The sequence below is a fragment of the Salmo salar genome, chromosome 09, assembly GCF_965601325.2.
Source record: "Salmo salar chromosome 09, fSalSal1, whole genome shotgun sequence".
NCBI lineage: Eukaryota > Metazoa > Chordata > Actinopteri > Salmoniformes > Salmonidae > Salmo > Salmo salar.
This window is the reverse complement of record NC_138299.1, coordinates 47,221,560-47,237,135: the sequence shown is the minus strand read 5'-3', so window position 1 is coordinate 47,237,135 and position 15,576 is coordinate 47,221,560.

Below are 15,576 nucleotides of genomic sequence, written 5' to 3'. Positions count from 1 at the left end.
ATGGAGGGATAGAGGATAGAGGGGTAGAATATGGAGGGGTAGAAGAATGGAGGGATAGAAGGATATAAAGGGAGAAGGATGGAGGGGTAGAGGATGGAGGGGTAGAGGATGGAGGACGGAGGGGTTGTGGATGGAGGGGTAGAGGGGTAGAGGATGGAGGGGCAGAGGATGGAGGGGTAGAATGTTATAAGGGTAGAAGGATGGAGGGGTAGAGGATGGAGGACGGAGGGGTTGTGGATGGAGCGGTAGAGGATGGAGCGGAAGAGGATGGAGGGGTAGAGGATGGAGGGGTAGAGGATGGAAGGGTAGAAGGATGGAGGGGTAGAGGATGGAGGGGTAGAGGATGGAGGGGTAGAGGATGGAGGGGTAGAATATGGAGGGGTAGAAGGATGGAGGGGTAGAGGATGGAGGGGTAGAAGGATGGAGGGGTAGGAGGATGGAGGGGTAGAGGATGGAGGGGTAGAGGATGGAGGTGTAGAGGATGGAGGTGTAGAGGATGGAGGTGTAGCGGATGGAGGGGTAGAAGGATGGAGGGGTAGAAGGATGGAGGGATAGAGGACGGAGGGATAGAGGACGGAGGGGTAGAGGACGGTGGTGTAGAAGGATGGAGGGGTAGAAGGATGGAGGGGTAGATGAAGGAGGGGTAGAGGAAGGAGTTGTTGAAGGGTGGAGGGGTAGAGGATGGACGTGTAGAGGATGGAGGGGTAGAGGGTGGAGGGGTAGAGGATGGAGGGGTAGAATATGGAGGGGTAGAAGGATGGAGGGATAGAAGGATATAGAGGGAGAAGGATGGATGGGTAGAGGATGGAGGGGTAGAGGATGGAGGACGGAGGGGTTGTGGATGGAGGGGTAGAGGGGTAGAGGATGGAGGGGCAGAGGATGTAGGGGTAGAGGACGGAGGGGTAGAGGAAGTAGGGGTAGAAGGATGGAGGGGTAGAGGATGGAGGTGTAGAGGATGGAGGGGTAGAGGATGGAGGGGTAGAATATGGAGGGGTAGAGGATGGAGGACGGAAGGGTTTTGAATGGAGGGGTAGAGGTGTAGAGGATGGAGGGGCAGAGGATGGAGGGGTAGAGGACGGAGGGGTAGAAGGATGGAGGTGTAGAAGGACGGAGGGCTAGAGGATGGAGGGGTAGAGGATGGAGGGATAGAAGGTTATAAGGTTAGAAGGATGAGGGGTAGAGGATGGAGGGGTAGAGGATGGAGGACGGAGGGGTTGTGGATGGAGGGGTAGAGGATGGAGCGGTAGAGGATGGAGGGGTGAAGGATGGAGGGGTAGAGGATGGAGGTGTAGAGGATGGAGGGGTAGAGGATGGAGGGGTAGAGGATGGAGGGGTAGAAGGATGGGGGGATAGAAGGATATAGAGGGAGAAGGATGGAGGGGTAGAGGATGGAGGGGTAGAGGATGGAGGACGGAGGGGTTGTGGATGGAGGGGTAGAGGGGTAGAGGATGGAGGGGCAGAGGATGGAGGGGTAGAAGGTTATAAGGGTAGAAGGATGGAGGGGTAGAGGATGGAGGGGTAGAGGATGGAGGACGGAGGGGTTGTGGATGGAGGGGTAGAGGGGTAGAGGATGGAGGGGCAGAGGATGGAGGGGTAGAAGGTTATAAGGGTAGAAGGATGGAGGGGTAGAGGATGTAGTGGTAGAGGATGGAGGACAGAGGGGTTGTGGATGGAGGGGTAGAGGATGGAGCGGTAGAGGATGGAGGGGTAGAAGGATGGAGGGGTAGAGGATGGAGGGGTAGAGGATGGAGGGGTAGAAGGATGGAGGGGTATAGGATGGAGGTGTAGAGGATGGAGGGGTAGAGTATGGAGGGGTAGAGTATGGAGGGGTAGAGGATGGAGGGGTAGAAGGATGGAGGGATAGAAGGATGGAGGGGTAGAGGATGGAGGACAGAGGGGTTGTGGATGGAGGGGTAGAGGGGTAGAGGATGGAGGGGCAGAGGATGGAGGGGTAGAACTTTATAAGGGTAGAAGGATGGAGGGGTAGAGGATGGAGGGGTATAAGGATGGAGGGGTAGAAGGATTTACATTTACATTTACATTTTAGTCATTTAGCAGACACTCTTATCCAGAGCGACTTACAGTAGTGAATGCATACATTTCATACATTTTTTTTTTCTGTGCTGGCCCCCCGTGGGAACCGAACCCACAACCCTGGCGTTGCAAACACCATGCTATACCAACTGAGCTACAGGGAAGGCTGGATGGAGGGAGGGGTAGAGGGTGGAGGGGTAGAGGGTGGAGGGGTAGAGGGTGGAGGGGTAGAGGATGGAGGGGTAGAAGGATGGAGGTGTAGAAGGACGGAGGGGTAGAGGATGGAGGGGTAGAAGGATGGAGGGGTAGAGGATGGAGGGGTAGAGGATGGAGGGGTAGAGGGTGGAGGGGTAAAGGGATGGACGGGTAGAAAATGGAGGGGTAGAGGATGGAGGACAGAGGGGTTGTGGATGGATGGGTAGAAGGATGGAGGGATAGAAGGATATAGGGGTAGAAGGATGGAGGGGTAGAATGATGGAGGGGTAGAGGATGGAGGGGTAGAGGGTGGAGGGGTAGAAGATGGAGGGGTAGAATGATGGAGGGGTAGAAGGATGGAGGGGTAGAAGGATGGAGGGGTAGAAAATGGAGGGGTAGCGGATGGAGGGGTAGAAGGATGGAGGGGTAGAAGGATGGAGGGATAGAAGGTTATAAGGGTAGAAGGATGGAGGGGTAGAGGATGGAGGACGGAGGGGTTGTGGATGGAGGGGTAGAGGATGGAGGGGTAGAAGGATGGAGGGGTAGAAGGATGGAGGGGTAGAAGGATGGAGGGGTAGAAGGATGGAGGGGTAGCGGATGGAGGGGTAGAAGGATGGAGGGGTAGAAGGATGGAGGGATAGAAGGTTATAAGGGTAGAGGATGGAGGGGTAGAGGATGGAGGGGTAGAGGATGGAGGGGTAGAGGATGGAGGGGTAGAGGATGGAGGACAGAGGGGTTGTGGATGGAGGGGTGGAAGGATGGAGGGATAGAAGGATATAGGGATAGAAGGATGGAGGGTAGAAGGATGGAGGGGTAGAGGATGGAGGGGTAGAGGATGGAGGGGTAGAAGGTTATAAGGGTAGAAGGATGGAGGGGTAGAGGATGGAGGGGTAGAGGATGGAGGACGGAGGGGTTGTGGATGGAGGGGTAGAGGATGGAGCGGTAGAGGATGGAGGGGTAGAAGGATGGGGGGATAGAAGGATATAGAGGGAGAAGGATGGAGGGGTAGAGGATGGAGGGGTAGAGGATGGAGGACGGAGGGGTTGTGGATGGAGGGGTAGACGGGTAGAGGATGGAGGGGCAGAGGATGGAGGGGTAGAAGGTTATAAGGGTAGAAGGATGGAGGGGTAGAGGTTGTAGGGGTAGAGGATGGAGGGGTAGAGGGTGGAGGGGTAGAAGATGGAGGGGTAGAATGATGGAGGGGTAGAAGGATGGAGGGGTAGAAGGATGGAGGGGTAGAAAATGGAGGGGTAGCGGATGGAGGGGTAGAAGGATGGAGGGATAGAAGGATATAGGGATAGAAGGATGGAGGGTAGAAGGATGGAGGGGTAGAGGATGGAGCGGTAGAGGATGAAGGGGTAGAAGGATGGAGGGGTAGAGGATGGAGGGGTAGAGGATGGAGGGGTAGAAGGATGGAGGGGTAGAGGATGGAGGTGTAGAGGATGGAGGGATAGAGGATAGAGGGGTAGAATATGGAGGGGTAGAAGAATGGAGGGATAGAAGGATATAAAGGGAGAAGGATGGAGGGGTAGAGGATGGAGGGGTAGAGGATGGAGGACGGAGGGTTTGTGGATGGAGGGGTAGAGGGGTAGAGGATGGAGGGGCAGAGGATGGAGGGGTAGAATGTTATAAGGGTAGAAGGATGGAGGGGTAGAGTATAGGAGGACGGAGGGGTTGTGGATGGAGCGGTAGAGGATGGAGCGGAAGAGGATGGAGGGGTAGAGGATGGAGGGGTAGAGGATGGAGGGGTAGAATATGGAGGGGTAGAAGGATGGAGTGATAGAAGGATATAGAGGGAGAAAGATGGAGGGGTAGAGGATGGAGGGGTAGAAGGATGGAGGGGTAGGAGGATGGAGGTGTAGAGGATGGAGGTGTAGCGGATGGAGGGGTAGAAGGATGGAGGGGTAGAAGGATGGTGGTGTAGAAGGATGGAGGGATAGATGAAGGAGGGGTAGAGGAAGGAGTTGTTGAAGGGTGGAGGGGTAGAGGATGGAGGTGTAGAGGATGGAGGGGTAGAGGGTGGAGGGGTAGAGGATGGAGGGGTAGAATATGGAGGGGTAGAAGGATGGAGGGATAGAAGGATATAGAGGGAGAAGGATGGATGGGTAGAGGATGGAGGGGTAGAGGATGGAGGACGGAGGGGTTGTGGATGGAGGGGTAGAGGTGTAGAGGATGGAGGGGCAGAGGATGTAGGGGTAGAGGACGGAGGGGTAGAGGAAGGAGGGGTAGAAGGATGGAGGGGTAGAGGATGGAGGTGTAGAGGATGGAGGGGTAGAGGATGGAGGGGTAGAATATGGAGGGGTAGAAGGATGGAGGGATAGAAGGATATAGAGGGAGAAGGATGGAGGGGTTGTGGATGGAGGGGTAGAGGATGGAGGGGTAGAGGATGGAGGACGGAAGGGTTTTGAATGGAGGGGTAGAGGTGTAGAGGATGGAGGGGCAGAGGATGGAGGGGTAGAGGATGGAGGGGTAGAAGGATGGAGGTGTAGAAGGACGGAGGGCTAGAGGATGGAGGGGTAGAGGATGGAGGACGGAGGGGTTGTGGATGGAGGGGTAGAAGGATGGAGGGGTAGAGGATGGAGGGGTAGAGGATGGAGGGGTAGAAGGATGGAGGGGTAGAGGATGGAGGTGTAGAGGATGGAGGGATAGAGGATAGAGGGGTAGAATATGGAGGGGTAGAAGAATGGAGGGATAGAAGGATATAAAGGGAGAAGGATGGAGGGGTAGAGGATGGAGGGGTAGAGGATGGAGGACGGAGGGGTTGTGGATGGAGGGGTAGAGGGGTAGAGGATGGAGGGGCAGAGGATGGAGGGGTAGAACGTTATAAGGGTAGAAGGATGGAGGGGTAGAGGATGGAGGACGGAGGGGTTGTGGATGGAGCGGTAGAGGATGGAGCGGAAGAGGATGGAGGGGTAGAGGATGGAGGGGTAGAGGATGGAGGGGTAGAAGGATGGAGGGGTAGAGGATGGAGGGGTAGAGGATGGAGGGGTAGAGGATGGAGCGGTAGAATATGGAGGGGTAGAAGGATGGAGGGATAGAAGGATATAGAGGGAGAAAGATGGAGGGGTAGAGGATGGAGGGGTAGAAGGATGGAGGGGTAGGAGGATGGAGGGGTAGAGGATGGAGGTGTAGAGGATGGAGGTGTAGAGGATGGAGGTGTAGCGGATGGAGGGGTAGAAGGATGGAGGGGTAGAAGGATGGAGGGATAGAGGACGGAAGGATAGAGGACGGAGGGGTAGAGGACGGTGGTGTAGAAGGATGGAGGGGTAGAAGGATGGAGGGGTAGATGAAGGAGGGGTAGAGGAAGGAGTTGTTGAAGGGTGGAGGGGTAGAGGATGGAGGTGTAGAGGATGGAGGGGTAGAGGGTGGAGGGGTAGAGGATGGAGGGGTAGAATATGGAGGGGTAGAAGGATGGAGGGATAGAAGGATATAGAGGGAGAAGGATGGATGGGTAGAGGATGGAGGGGTAGAGGATGGAGGACGGAGGGGTTGTGGATGGAGGGGTAGAGGGGTAGAGGATGGATGGGCAGAGGATGTAGGGGTAGAGGACGGAGGGGTAGAGGAAGGAGGGGTAGAAGGATGGAGGGGTAGAGGATGGAGGTGTAGAGGATGGAGGGGTAGAGGATGGAGGGGTAGAATATGGAGGGGTAGAAGGATGGAGGGATAGAAGGATATAGAGGGAGAAGGATGGAGGGGTTGTGGATGGAGGGGTAGAGGATGGAGCGGTAGAGGATGGAGGGGTAGAAGGATGGAGGGGTAGAGGATGGAGGACGGAAGGGTTTTGAATGGAGGGGTAGAGGTGTAGAGGATGGAGGGGCAGAGGATGGAGGGGTAGAGGACGGAGGGGTAGAAGGATGGAGGTGTAGAAGGACGGAGGGCTAGAGGATGGAGGGGTAGAGGATGGAGGACGGAGGGGTTGTGGATGGAGGGGTAGAGGATGGAGCGGTAGAGGATGGAGGGGTAGAAGGATGGAGGGGTAGAGGATGGAGGGGTAGAGGATGGAGGGGTAGAAGGATGGAGGGGTAGAGGATGGAGGTGTAGAGGATGGAGGGGTAGAGTATGGAGGGGTAGAGGATGGAGGGGTAGAAGGATGGAGGGATAGAAGGATATAGAGGGAGAAGGATGGAGGGGTAGAGGATGGAGGGGTAGAGGATGGAGGACGGAGGGGTTGTGGATGGAGGGGTAGAGGGGTAGAGGATGGAGGGGCAGAGGATGGAGGGGTAGAACGTTATAAGGGTAGAAGGATGGAGGGGTAGAGGATGGAGGGATAGAGGATGGAGGATGGAGGGATTGTGGATGGAGGGGTAGAGGATGGGGCGGTAGAGGATGGAGGGGTAGAAGGATGGAGGGGTAGAGGATGGAGGGGTAGAGGATGGAGGGGTAGAAGGATGGAGGGGTAGAGGATGGAGGTGTAGAGGATGGAGGGATAGAGGATAGAGGGGTAGAATATGGAGGGTTAGAAGGATGGAGGGATAGAAGGATATAGAGGGAGAAGGATGGAGGGGTAGAGGATGGAGGGGTAGAGGATGGAGGACGAAGGGCTTGTGGATGGAGGGGTAGAGGGGTAGAGGATGGAGGGGCAGAGGATGGAGGGGTAGAAGGTTATAAGGGTAGAAGGATGGAGGGGTAGAGGATGGAGGGGTAGAGGATGGAGGACGGAGGGGTTGTGGATGGAGCGGTAGAGGATGGAGCGGAAGAGGATGGAGGGGTAGAGGATGGAGGGGTAGAGGATGGAGGGGTAGAAGGATGGAGGGGTAGAGGATGGAGGTGTAGAGGATGGAGGGGTAGAGGATGGAGGGGTAGAGGATGGAGGGGTAGAATATGGAGGGGTAGAAGGATGGAGGGGTAGAGGATGGAGGGGTAGAAGGATGGAGGTATGGAAGGACGGAGGGCTAGAGGATGGAGGGGTAGAGGATGGAGGGGTAGAGGATGGAGGGTTAGAAGGATGGAGGGGTAGAAGATGGAGGGTTAGCGGATGGAGGGGTAGAAGGATGGAGGGGTAGAAGGATGGAGGGGTAGAGGATGGAGGGGTAGAGGATGGAGGGGTAGAGGGTGGAGGGGTAAAGGGATGGACGGGTAGAAAATGGAGGGGTAGAGGATGGAGGACAGAGGGGTTGTGGATGGATGGGTAGAAGGATGGAAGGATAGAAGGATATAGGGGTAGAAGGATGGAGGGGTAGAAGGATGGAGGGGTAGAGGATGGAGGGGTAGAGGGTGGAGGGGTAGAAGATGGAGGGGTAGAATGATGGAGGGGTAGAAGGATGGAGGGGTAGAAGGATGGAGGGGTAGAAGATGGAGGGGTAGCGGATGGAGGGGTAGAAGGATGGAGGAGTAGAAGGATGGAGGGATAGAAGGTTATAAGGGTAGAAGGATGGAGGGGTAGAGGATGGAGGGGTAGAGGATGGAGGACGGAGGGGTTGTGGATGGAGGGGTTGTGGATGGAGGGGTAGAAGGATGGAGGGGTAGAAGGATGGAGGGGTAGAAGGATGGAGGGGTAGAAGGATGGAGGGGTAGCGGATGGAGGGGTAGAAGGATGGAGGGGTAGAAGGATGGAGGGATAGAAGGTTATAAGGGTAGAAGGATGGAGGGGTAGAGGATGGAGGGGTAGAGGTTCGAGGACGGAGGTGTTGTGGATGGAGGGGTAGAGGATGGAGGGGTAGAAGGATGGAGGGGTAGAAGGATGGAGGGGTAGAGGATGGAGGGGTAGAGGATGGAGGACAGAGGGGTTGTGGATGGAGGGGTAGAAGGATGGAGGGATAGAAGGATATAGGGATAGAAGGATGGAGGGGTAGAAGGATGGAGGGGTAGAGGGTGGAGGGGTAGAGTGTGGAGGGGTAGAGGATGGAGGGGTAGAGGATGGAGGATGGAGGGGTTGTGGATGGAGGGGTAGAGGATGGAGGGTTAGAAGGATGGAGGTGTAGAAGATGGAGGGGTAGGGAATGGAGGGGTAGAAGGATGGAGGGGTAGAAGGATGAGGGATAGAAGGTTATAGGGGTAGAAGGATGGAGGGGTAGAGGATGGAGGGGTAGAGGATGGAGGACGGAGGGGTTGTGGATGGAGGGGTAGAGGATGAGGGATAGAGGGTGGAGGGGTAAAGGGATAGAGGGGTAGAAGGACGGAGGGGTAGAAGGATGGAGGGGTAGAGGATGGAGGTGTAGAGGATGGAGGAGTTGCGGATGGAGGGGTAGAAGATGAGGGGGTAGAAGGATGGAGGGGTAGAGGATGGAGGGGTAGAGGATGGAGGGTTAGAAGGATGGAGGGGTAGAAGATGGAGGGGTAGAAGGATGAAGGGGTAGAAGGATGGAGGGGTAGAGGGTGGAGGGGTAGAAGATGGAGGGGTAGAAGTTTAGAGGGGTAGAAGGATGGAGGGGTAGAAGGATGGAGGGGTAGAAGGATGAAAGGGTAGAGGGTGGAGGGGTAGAAGATGGAGGGGTAGAAGGATGGAGGGGTAGAGGATGGAGGGTTAGAGGATGGAGGGGTAGAGGGTGGAGGGGTAAAAGATGGAGGGGTAGAAGTTTGGAGGGGTAGAAGGATGGAGGGGTAGAAGGATGAAAGGGTAGAGGATGGAGGGGTAGAGGATGAGGGATAGAGGGTGGAGGGGTAAAGGGATAGAGGGGTAGAAGGACGGAGGGGTAGAAGGATGGAGGGGTAGAGGATGGAGGTGTAGAGGATGGAGGAGTTGCGGATGGAGGGGTAGAAGATGAGGGGGTAGAAGGATGGAGGGGTAGAGGATGGAGGGGTAGAGGATGGAGGGTTAGAAGGATGGAGGGGTAGAAGATGGAGGGGTAGAAGGATGAAGGGGTAGAAGGATGGAGGGGTAGAGGGTGGAGGGGTAGAAGATGGAGGGGTAGAAGTTTAGAGGGGTAGAAGGATGGAGGGGTAGAAGGATGGAGGGGTAGAAGGATGAAAGGGTAGAGGGTGGAGGGGTAGAAGATGGAGGGGTAGAAGGATGGAGGGGTAGAGGATGGAGGGTTAGAGGATGGAGGGGTAGAGGGTGGAGGGGTAAAAGATGGAGGGGTAGAAGTTTGGAGGGGTAGAAGGATGGAGGGGTAGAAGGATGAAAGGGTAGAGGATGGAGGGGTAGAGGATGAGGGATAGAGGGTGGAGGGGTAAAGGGATAGAGGGGTAGAAGGATGAAAGGGTAGAGGATGGAGGGGTAGAAGATGGAGCGATAGAGGGTGGAGGGGTAAAGAGATAGAGGGGTAGAAGGATGGAGGGATAGAAGGTTATAGGGGTAGAAGCATGGAGGGGTAGAGGATGGAGGGGTAGAGGGTGGAGGGGTAAAAGATGGAGGGGTAGAAGTTTGGAGGGGTAGAATGATGGAGGGGTAGAAGGATGAAAGGGTAGAGGATGGAGGGGTAGAGGATGAGGGATAGAGGGTGGAGGGGTAAAGGGATAGAGGGGTAGAAGGACGGAGGGGTAGAAGGATGGAGGGGTAGAGGATGGAGGTGTAGAGGATGGAGGAGTTGCGGATGGAGGGGTAGAAGATGAGGGGGTAGAAGGATGGAGGGGTAGAGGATGGAGGGGTAGAGGATGGAGGGTTAGAAGGATGGAGGGGTAGAAGATGGAGGGGTAGAAGGATAAAGGGGTAGAAGGATGGAGGGGTAGAGGGTGGAGGGGTAGAAGATGGAGGGGTAGAAGTTTAGAGGGGTAGAAGGATGGAGGGGTAGAAGGATGGAGGGGTAGAAGGATGAAAGGGTAGAGGGTGGAGGGGTAGAAGATGGAGGGGTAGAAGGATGGAGGGGTAGAGGATGGAGGGTTAGAGGATGGAGGGGTAGAGGGTGGAGGGGTAAAAGATGGAGGGGTAGAAGTTTGGAGGGGTAGAAGGATGGAGGGGTAGAAGGATGAAAGGGTAGAGGATGGAGGGGTAGAAGATGGAGCGATAGAGGGTGGAGGGGTAAAGAGATAGAGGGGTAGAAGGATGGAGGGATAGAAGGTTATAGGGGTAGAAGCATGGAGGGGTAGAGGATGGAGGGGTAGAGGATGGAAGGGTAGAGGATGGAGGGGTAGAAGATGAGGGGTAGAAGGATGGAGGGGTAGAAGGATGGAGGGGTAGAAGGATGGAGGGGTAGAAGATGGAGGGGTAGCGGATGGAGGGGTAGAAGGATGGAGGGGTAGAAGGATGGAGGGATAGAAGGTTATAGGGGTAGAAGGATGGAGGGTTAGAAGGATGGAGGGGTAGAAGATGGAGGGGTAGCGGATGGAGGGGTAGAAGGATGGTTGGGTAGAAGGATGGAGGGATAGAAGGTTATAAGGGTAGAAGGATGGAGGGGTAGAGGATGGAGGGGTAGAGGTTCGAGAACGGAGGTGTTGTGGATGGAGGGGTAGAGGATGGAGGGGTAGAAGGATGGAGGGGTAGAAGGATGGAGGGGTAGAGGATGGAGGGGTAGAGGATGGAGGACAGAGGGGTTGTGGATGGAGGGGTAGAAGGATGGAGGGATAGAAGGATATAGGGATAGAAGGATGGAGGGGTAGAAGGATGGAGGGGTAGAGGGTGGAGGGGTAGAGTGTGGAGGGGTAGAGGATGGAGCGGTAGAGGATGGAGGGGTAGAAGGATGGAGGTGTAGAAGAACGGAGGTGTAGAGGATGGAGGGGTAGAGGATGGAGGGGTAGCGGATGGAGGGATAGAAGGATGTAGGGGTAGAAGGATGGAGGGGTAGAAGGATGGAGGGATAGAAGGTTATAAGGGTAGAAGGATGGAGGGGTAGAGGATGGAGGGGTAGAGGATGGAGGACGGAGGGGTTGTGGATGGAGGGGTAGAGGATGGAGGGGTAGAAGGATGGAGGGGTAGAGGATGGAGGGGTAGAGGATGGAGGGGTAGAGGATGGAGGGGTAGAGGGTGGAGGGGTAGAAGGATGGAGGGGTAGAAGGATGGAGGGGTAGAAGGATGGAAGGGTAGAGGATGGAGGGGTAGAAGATGGAGGAGTAGAAGGATGGAGGGATAGAAGGATATAGGGGTAGAAGGATGGAGGGGTAGAAGGATGGAGGGGTAGAGGATGGAGGGGTAGAGTGTGGAGGGGTAGAGGGTGGAGGGGTAGAGGATGGAGCGGTAGAGGATGGAGGGGTAGATTGATGGAGGTGTAGAAGGACGGAGGGCTAGAGGATGGAGGGGTAGAAGGATGGAGGGTTAGAAGGATGGAGGGGTAGAAGGATGGAGGGGTAGCGGATGGAAGGATGGAGGGGTAGAAGGATGGAGGGATAGAAGGTTATAGGGGTAGAAGGATGGAGGGTTAGAAGGATGGAGGGGTAGAGGATGGAGGGGTATAGGATGGAGGACGGAGGGGTTTTGGATGGAGGGGTAGAGGATGTAGCGATAGAGGGTGGAGGGGTAAAGAGATGGAGGGGTAGAAGGATGGAGGGATAGAAGGATATAGGGGTAGAAGGATGGAGGGGTAGAAGGATGGAGGGGTAGAGGATGGAGGGGTAGAGTGTGGAGGGGTAGAGGGTGGAGGGGTAGAGGATGGAGCGGTAGAGGATGGAGGGGTAGAAGGATGGAGGTGTAGAAGGACGGAGGGCTAGAGGATGGAGGGGTAGAAGGATGGAGGGTTAGAAGGATGGAGGGGTAGAAGGATGGAGGGGTAGCGGATGGAGGGGTAGAAGGATGGAGGGGTAGGAGGATGGAGGGATAGAAGGTTATAGGAGTAGAAGGATGGAGGGTTAGAAGGATGGAGGGGTAGAGGATGGAGGGGTATAGGATGGAGGACGGAGGAGTTTTGGATGGAGGGGTAGAGGATGGAGCGATAGAGGGTGGAGGGGTAAAGAGATGGAGGGTTAGAAGGATGGAGGGATAGAAGGTTATAGGGGTAGAAGGATGGAGGGGTAGAGGATGGAGGGGTAGAGGATGGAAGGGTAGAGGATGGAGGGGTAGAAGATGGAGGGGTAGAAGGATGGAGGGGTAGAAGGATGGAGGGTTAGAAGGATGGAGGGGTAGAAGGATGGAGGGGTAGCGGATGGAGGGGTAGAAGGATGGAGGGGTAGAAGGATGGAGGGATAGAAGGTTATAAGGGTAGAAGGATGGAGGGGTAGAGGATGGAGGGGTAGAGGATGGAGGACGGAGGGGTTGTGGATGGAGGGGTAGAGGATGGAGGGGTAGAAGGATGGAAGGGTAGAGGATGGAGGACAGAGGGGTTGTGGATGGAGGGGTGGAAGGATGGAGGGATAGAAGGTTATAAGGGTAGAAGGATGGAGGGGTAGAGGATGGAGGACAGAGGGGTTGTGGATGGAGGGGTGGAAGGATGGAGGGATAGAAGGATATAGGGATAGAAGGATGGAGGGGTAGAAGGATGGAGGGGTAGAGGGGTAGAGGGTGGAGGGGTAGAGGATGGAGCGGTAGAGGATGGAGGGGTAGAAGGATGGAGGTGTAGAAGGACGGAGGGGTAGAGGATGGAGGGGTAGAAGGATGGAGGGGTAGAGGATGGAGGGGTAAAGGATGGAGGGGTAGATGGTGGAGGGCTGCTCGATCATCCTATTTTTCCAACTTAATTGAGGAAAATAAGAACAATCCGAAATTTATTTTTGATACTGTCGCAAAGGTAACTAAAAAGCAGCCTTCGCAAATGGAGGATGGCTTTCACTTCAGCAGAAATAAATGTATGAACTTCTTTGAGGAAAAGATCATGATCATTAGAAAGCAAATTACAGACTCCTCTTTAAATCTGGGTATTCCTCCAAAGCAACATTGTCCTGAGTCTACACAACTCTGCCAGGACCTAGGATCAAGGGAGATACTAAAGTGTTTTAGTACTATATCTCTTGACACAATGATGAAAATAATCATGGCCTCCAAACCCTCAAGCTGCATACTGGACCCTATTCCAACTAAACTACTGAAAGAGCTGCTTCCTGTGCTTGGCCCTCCTATGTTGAACATAATAAACGGCTCTCTATCCACCGGATGTGTACCAAGCTCACTAAAAGTGGCAGTAATAAAGCCTCTCTTGAAAAAGCCGAATCTTGATCCAGAAATTATAAAAAACTATCGGCCTATATCGAATCTTCCATTCCTCTCAAAAATTTTAGAAAAAGCTGTTGCACAGCAACTCACTGCCTTCCTGAAGACAAATAATGTATACGAAACGCTTCAGTCTGGTTTTAGACCCCATCATAGCACTGAGACTGCACTTGTGAAGGTGGTAAATTACCTTTTAATGACGTCAGACCGAGGCTCTGCATCTGTCCTCGTGCTCCTAGATCTTAGTGCCGCTTTTGATACCATCGATCACCACATTCTTTTGGAGAGATTGGAAACCCAAATTGGTCTACATGGACAAGTTCTGGCCTGGTTTAGATCTTATCTGTCAGAAAGATATCAGTTTGTCTCTGTGAATGGTTTGTCCTCTGACAAATCAATTGTAAATTTCGGTGTTCCTCAAGGTTCCGTTTTAGGACCACTATTGTTTTCACTATATATTTTACCTCTTGGGGATGTCATTCGAAAACATAATGTTAAATTTCACTGCTATGCGGACGACACACAGCTGTACATTTCAATGAAACATGGTGAAGCCCCAAAATTGCCCTCGCTAGAAGCCTGTGTTTCAGACATAAAGAAGTGGATGGCTGCAAACTTTCTACTTTTAAACTCGGACAAAACAGAGATGCTTGTTCTAGGTCCCAAGAAACAAAGAGATCTTCTGTTGAATCTGACAATTAATCTGGATGGTTGTACAGTCGTCTCAAATAAAACTGTGAAGGACCTCGGCGTTACTCTGGACCCTGATCTCTCTTTTGAAGAACATATCAAGACTGTTTCAAGGACCGCTTTTTTCCATCTACGTAACATTGCAAAAATCAGAAACTTTCTGTCCAAAAATGACGCAGAAAAATGTATCCATGCTTTTGTTACTTCTAGGCTGGACTACTGCAATGCTCTACTTTCCGGCTATCCGGATAAAGCACTAAACAAACTTCAGTTAGTGCTAAATACGGCTGCTAGAATCCTGACTAGAACCAAAAAATTTGATCAAATTACTCCAGTGCTAGCCTCCCTACACTGGCTTCCTGTTAAGGCAAGGGCTGATTTCAAGGTTTTACTGCTAACCTACAAAGCATTACATGGGCTTGCTCCTACCTATCTTTCCGATTTGGTCCTGCCGTACATACCTACACGTACGCTACGGTCACAAGACGCAGGCCTCCTAATTGTCCCTAGAATTTCTAAGTAAACGGCTGGAGGTAGGGCTTTCTCCTATAGAGCTCAATTTTTATGGAATGGTCTGCCTACCAATGTGAGAGACGCAGACTCAGTCTCAACCTTTAAGTCTTTACTGAAGACTTATCTCTTCAGTAGGTCCTATGATTATAGACTGGCCCAGGAGTGTGAAGGTGAACGGAAAGGCTGGAGCAACGAACCGCCCTTGCTGTCTCTGCCTTGCCGGTTCCCCTCTTTCCACTGGGATTCTCTGCCTCTAACCCTTTTACAGGGGCTGAGTCACTGGCTTACTGGTGTTCTTCCATGCCGTCCATGGGAGGGGTGCGTCACTTGAGTGGGTTGAGTCACTGACGTGGTCTTCCTGTCTGGGTTGGCGCCCCCCTTGGGTTGTGCCATGGTGGAGATCGTTGTGGGCTATACTCGGCCTTGTCTTAGGATGGTAAGTTGGTGGTTGGAGACATCCCTCTAGTGGTGTGGGGGCTGTGCTTTGGCAAAGTGGGTGGGGTTATATCCTGCCTGTTTGGCCCTGTCCGGGGGTATTATCGGATGGGGCCACAGTGTCTTCTGATCCCTCCTGTCTCAGCCTCCAGTATTTATGCTGCAGTAGTTTATGTGTCGGGGGGCTAGGGTCAGTCTGTTACATCTGGAGTATTTCTCTTGTCTTATCTGGTGTCCTGTGTGAATTTAAATATGCTCTCTCTAATTCTCTCTTTCTCTCTTTCTCTCTTTCTGTCTTTCTCTCAGAGGACCTGAGCCCTAGGACCATGCCTCAGGACTACCTGGTATGATGACTCCTTGCTGTCCCCAGTCCACCTGGCCGTGCTGCTGCTCCAGTTTCAACTGTTCTGCCTGCGGCTATGGAACCCTGAACTGTTCACCGGACGTGCTTGTTGCACCCTCGACAACTACTATGATTATTATTATTTGACCATGCTGGTCATTTATGAACATTTTAACATTTTAACATCTTGACCATGTTCTGTTATAATATCCACCCTGCACAGCCAGAAGAGGACTGGCCACCCCTTATAGCCTGGTTCCTCTCTAGGTTTCTTCCTAGGTTTTTGGCCTTTCTAGGGAGTTTTTCCTAGGGAGATTTTCCTAGCCACCGTGCTTCTTTCACATGCTTTGCTTGCTGTTTGGGGTTTTAGGCTGGGTTTCTGTACAGCACTTTGAGATATCAGCTGATGTACGAA